This window comes from Pongo abelii, chromosome 23, assembly GCF_028885655.2.
Source record: "Pongo abelii isolate AG06213 chromosome 23, NHGRI_mPonAbe1-v2.0_pri, whole genome shotgun sequence".
Taxonomy (NCBI): Eukaryota; Metazoa; Chordata; class Mammalia; order Primates; family Hominidae; genus Pongo; species Pongo abelii.
Window position 1 is genome coordinate 33817631 of NC_085929.1, and position 11955 is coordinate 33829585.

The following is an 11955-nucleotide window of genomic DNA, read 5'->3' on the forward strand; positions in this document are numbered from 1 at the left end:
ATGGAGGCTGAGGTGGGAGGATCACTTGAGTCCAGGAGGTTGAGGCTTCAGTGAGCCATGATTGTACTACTGCACTCCAGCCGGGGTGACAGAGTCAGGTCCTGTCTCTAATTAATAATAATAATAAACTATTTATTATTATTATATAAATGTATAGTAACTATTATTATTATAAGCTATTAAATATTTATAGAACACCAGTCATGTGTGAGGCCCTGCAGTCACAGCAGTGAATGAGTGAATGAATGAATGAATGAATGGTGATAAATGAAAGCACGAACTTATAGGACACTTATTGGTGTATGTCTGAGCTGAGTCCTCTACATGAATCATCTTATTTAATTCCCACATCAACACCAGAAGGCAGGTGCTGTTATTATCCCCATTTCACAGGTGAGGAAGCTGAGGCCCAGAGATGTTAGGCAACTTGTACAAGGCCACACAGCCAGGGCAGTGGAGACAAAATCCAATCCCAGGCAGTCTGGTTCCAGAGCTTATGGGCCCAGCCACCAGACTAGATTGGAGCCCACAGGAGGGGATCATGAGGGTTGTTTGAAGACATGTTTCCTTCTGCCGGCCTGGGACAGCAGGTACCTGGGAGTAACTGCCGGGGCTAGCTCATTTCTGCAAGGAGCAGCCTGGGATGCAGAACAGAGAGGCAGGGGCTGGCCAGCCTGAGAAGTGGCTCCAGATCCTCCATGGGGCAGTTTGCGCCCATTTGACCCCTGTGAGATGTGGAATCAGACGTGACTCTGAATCTCCCCTTCCCTGCCCTTCACCTAGAAAGGGACCGCTGACGTTCTGTGTGACCTCTGGCAGAACACCTACCCCCAGAGTCTTGGTGTGCTCATCTGGGCAATGGGAATGATAAAATCTGCCCTGCAAACACACACCACACACATCCACCCAGCTAGGGGCTGGGCATGGCCAGGGGCTGAACCCTGGGGACTGTTTCAGGGGCAGCCAGGGCCGCAGCTGGGGAAGGACTCGAGCCTCCCCGGCCCAGCTGGCTTCTGGCGGGGGTCCAGCCTGGCCACAGCCACCAGTCCTCCAGGCTTAATATCCTTGGCGGCAAGGCTAGAATAAGCTGTCTTTCAAGAGGGGAACTTTATTTATACGCCGATGCCAGTCGCGCTCCTGCTATTAGAAATTTCATCGGCTCCTTTGATTTAGGGCTTGCCACAAGCTGCCAATCGCGGCCGCCTCCTGGCCCAGCCCTGCAGCTCGGCCAGCCTTGTTCCGGCTCACAGCAGCAGAAACGAACATTATTTAATTTCCCGCCAGCGGGCAATGAAAGCCGGAGCTCCCCCTCCCACTGGATGTATTTATTTAATCCTTTTTGGAAATAGTGTCTGGGGATGGATCTGAAGGCCAGCCCTGGGGACTCTGCTAATCCCCCAGGCCTGGGCAGGTGGGGCCTTGGAGTGGAGACTGAGTGGGGCCTCTTGGGAGGATTCTAGAGGAACCTCAACCTGGGAGCCCAGGGTGATCTGCCACTCACTGACCCCTGAGGTGTCTGCTTGGGAGGTGTCACCAGCAGACTTCGAGATAAGCACTGCAGGGCTAGTTTATCTGGGAGGGGGATCCCAGGATGTATCAACAGGGGGTGAGGACATGAGGCAAGGAGGGGAGGTGGTCAAGTCTGGCTGCCATTAAGCAGCCGACTTTCGCTGTGGGTGAATGGGGCTCAGTTGTGCTGAGGACATTTTGCAAGAACACTCACCTCAGAGTCATCCGCCCAAGAAGCAAGGAAACCAGGTTATTTATACTCCAGCTCCCATCTGTCATTGGTGGAGGGCTGCTTCCCCCAGGAAGGGGCATTTATTCCCTACACTCCTCTTCCTTCTACACTGGGGCCAAGCAGGCGCCGGCAGACATCTCCCCACCTTGCAGAGGAGTGGTGAGTGACAGGAGGATATGGGCAGAGCAGCAACCACTTGAAGCTATTTATCCTCCTTGGCACCTGTCAAGTCTTTCTCTTTCTTTAGCCTCTGCCCAAAAGACACCTCCTCCAGGAAGATCTCCTTGACCACCCCAGGAAAAATCTTATCCATTACCGTCTCGTCATTCAGATATTTCCTTCCTAACATATAGCATGTGCCAGGATTATCTGTTTACTTATTTGCTTGTGGGTTTACTACCTATCACTCCCACTAGACTGGAAGCCTCCTGAAGCAGGGAGCCATGTGTATCTTAATCTGCATTGCAGCCCTTGCACACAGTAGGCACTCAACAACTATTTTTGGAATGGGGATGGGGACACCTGATTTACGTAATTCAGGCCCTGTGTCACTTACCACAGTGCTTGGCAGTAGGCTAGGCTCCTTACATGTGATGATGTTTCCTTTAACACTCAGCCGAGCTTTCAAGGATGGGATCAGCACACCCATTTGACAGATTGGAAAGGTGAATGTATGGAGAAGATGCTGCATCAAACTCAGCTGTGGGTTTGCATAGCACCAAATCTTACTCCATTCTCCCTGCAGCCCCAGAGAGTGGATGGAAAGGTTTTCTGGGTTTCATTTCACAGCTGTGAGAATTAGGGCCCCCTGGGATACGCCCCCACCAGGTGGGGAGACAACGGGGATCCTGGCCGCATAGAGTCTATGATGTCTTAAGCGCTGGAGGGTATCAGTAGAGAGAAGTATGAGAAAAGGCTGAAGAAATCACGGGATGCTTCCTGGAGAAGGTGACTCTTCTTTTCCTATTATAAACATTAAAATGAGAAAGAAAATCAGTCCCTTTGGGAAAGCAGGAAATTCAGAATAGTTGATGACCCAGTAGCCCTGGCAGCACGGAGCCTAGAGACTTGTTTGCACAAAACACTCCCAAAGCAGAAATGTTTTATTTGTAGTATAATGTATAATATGAGGTTTTATATGTCATCATTTTCATATGTCATGTGATGGCAAATTGTCCAAGCTAAAAGGCTAAATACAGAAAAGTTAAAGATGAAAGGGGAAGAGGAAGACACTGAGGTCAAGGTAGCAAAAGTAGACAAAGTGCAGGAGGGAAGAGGCATTTTCCCTGGGCAATTGATTCAGCACCGAGGCGCTTCTGGAGCCTTTGTCTATGTGATGTGGTTGTGGCAGCAGCCCGCGAGTGTTAATTGTCCCTGAGTTCTAATAGGTGTAATATTCTCGAGTGTTACATGTGCATTAATTAAGTAACACTGCATTTAGCCCCAAATCATGCAAAAGGCTTGTGTGGTGTTTGCAGAGGCATAAATATCCTCACAGTTAGTGAGTTGCTGGCACTGTTTTCTCTCTGCCCGCAGCAGTCCAAAAACGTAGATTGGGAGAAATGGGAAGTAGTGGAAACAGCAAGGAGTGCGAAGGGTGAGGAAAGCCTCCGCCACCCTCCAGACCAGGAGGAAAGAGGAATTTAAGATGAGATACATACATAATATAGCCAGTGGGCTTTGAAGTCAGACAGATGCAAGTTTGAATCCCAGCACAGTCACTGACTTACTGTGTGATCTTGGACAAGTGGCCTGGCTTCTCTGAGCCTCAGAAAGCAAGAATCATAATAGGACCCTCCCCTTAAAAAGCGGTTGTGAGCAGTCAATGGGACGAGGCATGGAAGGAGCTTAGTGCAAAGTGCTTTATAATGTGTGGGATGATGGGGCCCACGGTGGAGGTGGTAATTTAGGGGTCCTGTGACAGACCTGGATTTCGCTAAATTGGGGTGAGAGCCCAGGTGAGGGCTGGTGTAGAGGATACTTTGGGATTATGGGAAACAAGAACCGCATTCTTTTCTGGGCAGTACTGAGCTCCCCATGTGGGAAGGAAGCACCTAACCAGGAGAGGTAGCTTGGGGTGCTAAGAAGATAGAATTGTCTCAGGATGACAGTACAGATAGGCAGTCTAACCCTTGTTCTGCCTCCTACAGGACATAGCTTTGGCTTGACCCTCTGCTGCTGTGAGCTGCGCTGTGTGAAATGGGATCATGTTGTTAACCAGCCTCGCTGACATGAGTTGATTGCACCAAAACCCTATGGATAAAAGAGTTGTTGCCATAGAAAAAGAGACAAGCGCAATTTGCAGAGCAAGCTGAAGCCCCAGAGATCTTCCCTGTCCCCACAGACCCCTGCTGTGCCCATCTGGTCAGCCCTGCCTTGAGCCCAGTGGGATCCCTCTGCTACGCCCCATCCACATTTCAAATGACAGCATTGTCAGGCTTTGACTATCTTCCCCTTCTGCAGATGGGAAACTGAGGCTACAAGAAGGGAAGTGACTTGCTCAAAGACACCTTGCAATTTGGTGGCAGCCTGGAGTTCAGACCCCCTGACTCCCATGCAGGGCCCACCACTCCATCCCCCTCAAAACCCACAAAGATTCTGTTCTGTTCTGTCCTCAGCCAGCGCGGTGGCCCACCCACCTTGGGCGACCAGAGCCAAGAGGTTGTTTGTCTGTTTTAGACACTCTCGTCGCTGTGTTTCTTCTTTTTCTTTTAAGGGCTCGAGATTCAGGAAAACCAACTCAACGTGCATAATTTGGCAATTATTTCTTGTGTTCATCCTCACGGCCATGCCTGCATACAGATATTGGAATTTGCATAAAACAGTCTTGCTACCGGTCCCACGGCTTCCCGGGAAGAAGACGCCCAGGTGGGGGTGGGGAAGGTTTCAGGTCGGGCCCACCGGTTCCCCCTCTGTCCCCAGCCACAAAGGGAAATGAAGGTAACACATGGTGTGGAGAAGGGTGCTCAGCCCTCGGCACCCCCGCCCAAGGGAGACAGAGAAGGGGTGGGACCCAGTGGGGCCTCCGTGGCAGGATAAACGCCCCGTGGCAGCCTGGAACCCTTCCGATTAGTATTCAGCAAGCATCTCGCTCAGAAAGGATTAATGGAGTCTGATGTTTAATATCCTGGAGAACAATTAATTTGCCCACAGTTTTGTCATGGTTGAAAGTCAAATGCTGGAACAGATCGATGCTCGCATGGCGAGCTGGAGCCCAGAAACCCTGGGCAGGAGCAGAATTTTAATGTTCCCGTCCTGGCCCCTCTCTCCCCCCATTCCCAGCACACCCACTTTCTAATAGTTCTAAAAGCCACTTTATCCCTGCACCGTGCTTGTTGTCTTCACAAGAGTCCACTGGGAGCCTTCGAAGGCAAAATCCGGCCCCCGCAAGACTTCCATTATGGGATTAAAGTCGGCCGGTCCTTCTTGGGGGTCTGACCTCCGTTTTATTCCAATTGTCCTCGCCAGCGCCCCAGCCCTACCCTCTTCCCCGGCAGGGCCCCTGATGTCCGGACATTGTCACCAAGACACTTGTTCTTGAAAAGACGCCGGGGCAAAGAGGGACGTGGTGAGGTTGCAGTGGTGATTTGTTTATTTATTCGCTTGCTGGAGTTTTGCTGTCTGTTTACGCCTCACTGTTGGCTTGGCAAGGACACTGCAGCGTGGTGGTGGGCTTGGGAACCCAGAAATCAATAGGCTCACCAGGAACGTGGGCTTTGTTTAAAAATCATTCCCAGCTGGGCAGGATGGCGGAGGCGACTTTGGCAATTTGATCCTGGCTGGTGGTTTAGAGGCCACAGGTTGGGGATGACATGGGAAGACAGGGTGCCAGAGGGGAGGTGGTTAGAGGCCATCACGGCTGACCCTCTCACCTTCCATTTGGGGAGACCGAGTCCCAGAGAGGCCAAGGTCGTGGTCCAAGTTCACAAGGCTAGAACCCGAGTCTCCTGACACCGGCTGAGCGTTTAATGCTTCTCTGGCTACCATTTAAACCCCGGCTCCTCAAAGCGTGGCCGGGACCAGCAGCATCAGTTTCACCTGGAGCTAATTAAAATGCAGAGTCTTAGGCCAGCTTCACAGGCACTCGACCTGCAAAGTCACACACACAAGCAGCCCCGAGTGAGAAGGACCCCACCCTTGGCTTCATGCTCCGCTGTTGCCATCTTGAAATTCCTTGGAACAATTTTTTAACAAGGGGCCCGCATTGTCATTTTGCACTGGGCCCTGCAAATTGAGTGCCCAGACCTGTTGAATCCGAATCTGTATTTTAACAGGAGCTCCGAGTGATTCCCAGGGTCCATTGAAGCTTGGGAAGCGACTGATTTAAAATCCCACATACCAGCCCCCAACGAGGAGGGCCAGCCAGGGTTGTCATCATCCAGAAATCACAACAGAACCAACAGAGGCCTCCCACCCTCCCTCCTCGAGGAGAGAGCCAGCTGGCTCTGAGACCCACCCCAGGGGGCAGGCGGGGTCATGGTTGTCCTTGCCCTCAGTCTTAGGGCTGGCCAGAGATTCTGTGGCTTTGGGAAATTTCAAGTTTGCCTCCCGATGAGTTTTATTTAGGGGCTTCAGGCTGGAGAAAGCTTTAGAAGTGAAAAGGCCGTCACTCCACGGCACCCTAGCCCCCAGAATGTCACTCTCACCCCAGTGTTTTCTAACTTAGCCCAGTCCCCCATCTCTAATGACCACCCCTGGGGACCCCATCTTGAGGCCCGGCATCCCCAGGAACCCCCCAAAGCAGACTTTATCTCATTCCCTCATTATAACAAGGCAAATCCCCAATGCAAATTTCACTATCCCCATCTCTCAGGTGAAAAATAGAGGCTCAGAGCGGTAAAGGAACGGGCCAAAGATCTGACCCCAGACCTCCTGAGTCTCCACAGTGAAGCCTGAGGTGACAGGTGCATCACCATCCCAGGGTGAAGGTGACTCTGCCTGTGAAAAGGTGCTTGTACGCAGCGGGAAGGGGCCTGCCCCTCATACCCCTCTCCAACTCGGGGAGCTTGAGGGGAGGGTCTCTTGGGCTCCTTTCCTTAGAAGACCCCGGCATAGGGCAGACCACCCACAGGAGGAGAAACTGCTCTCATCACCCCTCCCTTGTCCCTGTTGGGCACTACCGTGGGGGAGGGAGGATTAAAAAAGGAGGTAGAGGAGGAGGAAGCAGAGTGGGGAGAGGAAGGAGGAAAGAGGAAGAGGAAGCCGGGCGCAGTGGCTCACTCCTGTAATCCCAACACTTTGGGAGGCCAAGGAAGGAAGATCACTTGAGGCCAGGAGTTTGGGACCAGCCTGGGCAACATAGTGAGACCCCATCTCTACTAAAAATAAAAAAATTAGCCAGATGTGGTAGCATGTGCCTGTGATCGCAACTACTTGGAAGGTTGAAGCCGAAGCATCGCTTGAGCCCAGGAATTTGAGGTTATAGCAAGCTATAAACCCACCACTGCACTCCAGCCTGGGCAACAGAGGAGACCCCAGCTTTATTTAAAAAAAAAAAAAAAGAAGAAGCACTTTGGGAGGCCGAGGTGGGCAGATCATGAGGTCGGGAGATCGAGACCATCCTGGCTAACACGGTGAAACCCCGTCTTTATTGAAAATACAAAAAATTAGTCGGGTGTGGTGGTGGGTGCCTGTAGTCCCAGCTACTCGGGAGGCTGAGGCAGAAGAACGGCATGAACCCGGGAGGCAGAGCTTGCAGTGAGCAGAGATCGTGCCACTGCACTCCAGCCTGGGCGACAGAGCCAGACTCCATCTCAAAAAAAAAAAAAAAAAAAAAAAAAAGAAGAAGAGGAAGGAAGAACGGGAAGAGAGGGAGGAGAAAGAAAGTAGAGTGTGATTTATAAACTGTGTCCCTTTATCCCTCTTTCTCCATCCTCACAGAATCTATGAGTTATTCAAATCCCACTCCACGAAGGAGGAAACTAAGTTTCACCTGGATGGAAATTGGCACAGCAGGGACTTGGCCTCACACCTGGCTGTCCCCACCAGCTAAAATATGGTGTTTAACGCCCCCATGGGAGGGTTTTCTGATTATGCTGCTTTTTCATTTTAATAGTAACATCTCGGCCAGATGTGGTGGTTCAGGCCTGTAATCCCAGCACTTTGGGAGGCCGAGGTGGGCAGATCACAAGGTCAAGAGATCGAGACCATCCTGGCCAACATGGTGAAACCCCCTCTCTACTAAAAATAAAAAAAAAATTAGCTGGGTGTGGCAGCAGGTGCCAGTAGTCTCAGCTACTTGGGAGACTGAGAATTGCTTGAACCTGGGAGGCGGAGGTTGCAGTGGGCCGAGATCGTGCCACTGTACTCCAGCTTGGTGACAGAGTGAGACTCTGTCTCAAAATAATAATAATAATAATAGCAATAATAATAATAACATCTCCCACTTACGCAGTGTGGATCCTGGGTAGAGCCCTGCTAAGATCGTCACATTAATCATGAGGCAGGCGTTATAATGAGACCCATTTTACAGATAGGGACACTGTGGAGCCCGGAGGGAAAATCCCTTGTGAAAGGCCTGACGGGAGGCAGGATTGTCTTTCTGGGCTGGTATCTGGGTTCTTTGAGGGCCAGAGAAACTATGGGAGATGATCTAGCCAGTCTGACTGCTTCTTACAGTTGAGGAGAATAACGCCCAGAGAGGGTGAATGACCTGCCCAGGTTACACAGTCAGTCATCTAGAACCTCCTGCTTGGCCTACAGAAGCCAGCCCCAAGGTGACCTAACATCTGTGGGCGTTGGGGTGGGAGGCACTAAAGGGCAGGGTCAATGGGACCTCCTCAGCCCGGGGGATGGATCCAGAAGGTCCCTGCAAGCCCTCGTGCCTACACAGGTGCTTCCCCAGCCCACGCCCGACCTTGGGCTGAACCCTGCAGCTGAGGGTGTCCCTCTCAGCCCCAAGGGGTCAGCCAAGGAGGCCCTGGGTGTCCAGGACCACAGCTGGAGCCTGCTCTTTGGACACCAAACATCTGGCTGCTGGCTTCCGGAGCTACAGACAGGCCATGGGGAGGGAGGCCCCTTGAGAATGCCTCCGTCTCGTCTTCCCCAGGAGGCTCCAGGCCAGGATCTGCTTACACAGAAAGGAAGAAAATGTAAGTGAACACAGGAAAAGCCGTACATGTGCTTTTCTGGTGGGGCCGACCCTGTCACTAGCGATGTGACCTCAGTGCGGGGGCGAGGGGTCACCTCATCTCAGGGAGCCTCGGTTCCTCCTCTTGCAATTTGGGGACCATAAGACCCTACCCACAGATTCAGAGCATGCTGAGAGCTGACAGAGAGTAAGTGCTCAGTAAATGGTCATTGCCAATATTACCATTTTTACCTAGAGAGACTCCTTGCATGCACCCTACCACTCATGCTCCAAGCTCCACTTCTAGCACAGAGAGTCCAACGTCAAGGGAAACACTCTATTGGAGATGCAACCGTGACGAGAGAGGCAGCATGGTGTGGGAAATGAAAGCACAAGGGCTTGAGCTCTGCTGATCCTGGGTTCAAATCATGTTTCTATCTGTCAAAATCTTATATCCTCGGGCAAATTACCTACAGGACTGAGACTCGACTTTCTCATCTGTAAGATGGGGATTGGCGCCTCCATCATAAGATTATCTGATAGCTGGGCTCGGGGTCATGCCTGGAATCCCTGCACTTTGGGAGGCTGAGGCAGGAGGATTACATGAGCCCAGGAGTTTGATACCAGCCTGGGCAACATGGAGAAACCCCATCTTTACTAAAAATACAAAAATTATCCATGCTTCTAGTGGCAGGTGCCTGTAGTCCCAGCTACTCAGGAGGCTGAGTTGGGAGGATTGCTTGAATCCTGGAGATTGAGGTTGCAGTGAGCCGAAATCACACCACTGCACTCCAGCTTGGGTGACAGAGTGTGACCCTGTCTCTAAATCAATAAATATATATATAAATAAATAAAAGATTGCCTGATAAACAAGGCACTGACTGTTAGAGTTCAGGGCTCTGGGTAAACAGTGAAGGTCATTATCATTACTATAATTTTTGTTATCACTGTTGTTTTATGTAAGTGCCAGGCTCTGCCCTGGGCTGACTGCTGGGATATAAAGGTGTCTCTGAGCTAGTCCTTGCCCTCTGGTCAGGCTGTTCCAATTTAGTCTGGACTCAGTTTCCTCCACTGTAAAATAGGAAGAATGCTTTGGCCAAGGTCAGCATGCCTCAGCGCCTCCCTCTATGCCCTCTCCTGATACGGAAGAGGAACCAATGGTGGCCTCTTGGCAAAGGCCACATTCCTTGAGGAAGAAGGCAGGAGACAGAGGTGGGCGTGGTGGGGGAGGTCAGAGACACTATCCATCTTCCTGGCCTGCTTCACGTGCCTGCACGGTTATTAGCACCGTGAAGAGACAATAATGGTACTCATCAGTCTGGGAGCCACATCGCTTTCCAGCTGACTCCCCTGTGGCCCACCCAGATGCCACGGATGTAAGGGAGGAATTAGGGACAAGGCAGGTGCTGTTCTTTACTGGCCCTGGGGAGCCTGGGACAGTCCAGGCCAGGACGAGGCATCCTCCACCGAGCCTGTCCGGGAGACACACTGTGGCTTAGGAGAGAGTGTTCAGATCCTGGCTATGCTTCTCCTCTCTGTGTGGCCATTCTTCTCTGAGCCTCAGCCTCCTCATTAGTAAAATGGAGGTCCCAGTAAGGATTAGTGCAATAGCTCTGGTAGTGCCAGGCACATGGTCAGTGCTCAGGAAACAGGAGGTGGGTTTGAATTACGTGGATTTTCTTCCACCTCTGCAACCCCTGAGACAGCAAGACCAGCCCCTCCTCTTCTCCCCTCAGCCTACTCAACTTGAAGGTGACGAGGTTGATGACCTTTATGATGATCCACTTCATTTAATCAATAGCAAATATATTTTCTCTTCCTTATGACTTTCTTAATAACATTCTCTTTTCCCTAGCTTACTTTATTGTAAGAATATATATATATATAATCCAAAATATGTGTTATCCCACAGTTTATGCTCTCAGTAAGGGTTCTGGTCAACATTAGGCTATTGGTTGTTAAGTTTTGGGGAGTAAAATGTTATATACAGATTTGTGTCTGTGCGCGGCTGGGGGCTCAGCACCCTTAACCCCAGCGTTGTTTGAGGGTCAACTGTACTGATAATGCACCTCATCTGCAGACTGAGCAGGGTTTGAAAGAACTCTAAATGTGCCCCATTAGCATGGAGCAGAAAGGAGCGATGGCGAGAGGGGGTCCTCAAATCAGGACAGGTTCATGCTCATGTGCCAGCTCTGCCACTCGCCACAGTGAAGAGGTCCTCAGATAAGACAGGTTCAGGCTTGTATGCCAGCTCTGCCACTCGCCACAATGTGGACTCCATTAACCTCTCTGAGTCTGCTTCCCTGTCTGTGAAATGAAAAGATCATCCCCGCCTTGTAGAATTTGGGGAACATACGGAAGAACAAATTAGTATTAAATTAACATGAGAACCATCCTGGTATACAGTAGGAGCTGGATGAATGTTTATTTTCATCCCTTCACGCTAGGGTCTGGCTTTTTATTCATTCTTAAAGAAACGTATCACCTTCTGTTGGATGGGTACAATGACTTTATTCACAGATAGCCACCTTTGATTGTGCCCATTTCACAGATGTTTCAGATGGTGCCAAAGCAGGGGAAATAGGTCAGGAGCTCCAGGCTTGGGAATCCCAGCCCTGCCATGAATTCGTTGGGTGACCTTGAGGACCAGAGATCCCCTCTGACCCTCAGTTTCCATGTCTGTGAACTGAAGAGGTGGAGGTTGTCAGCCATGAGCATTTCCATGCAAGAGAAAAATCCTTCGTTCCCCCTTCATTTTACTCTGTGGCCATCCACTGAGTACCAGGCCCTGGGCCAGCCACTAGGAATCCTCAGATAAATTAGCCAGCAAGAGATTTGGGGGTGCCATTGGCAGCCCCCTTCTAGCCACTCTAAATGTGATGGTGTCAGAAAATGCATTTGAACCAAGGAAGGCCGTTACCCTGATAGTGGAGCCCGTCTGTAGACTCCACTGCTTCCAGACTCTCAACCCCTACACGGCAAGGGCCTACCCCATTCAGTTCTTCAAGGAGCCAGCAAGGACTTCTAAAGCCAATTTTCTGAGTCAGATACTTGCATGCTCTTTCTGAGAACATCTTGTGAGAGGTGAGGCCTGCAGCCTTCCTGGTGAAGGATGCCATGAAGAGACCTGCTGTCCTGGAGTCTC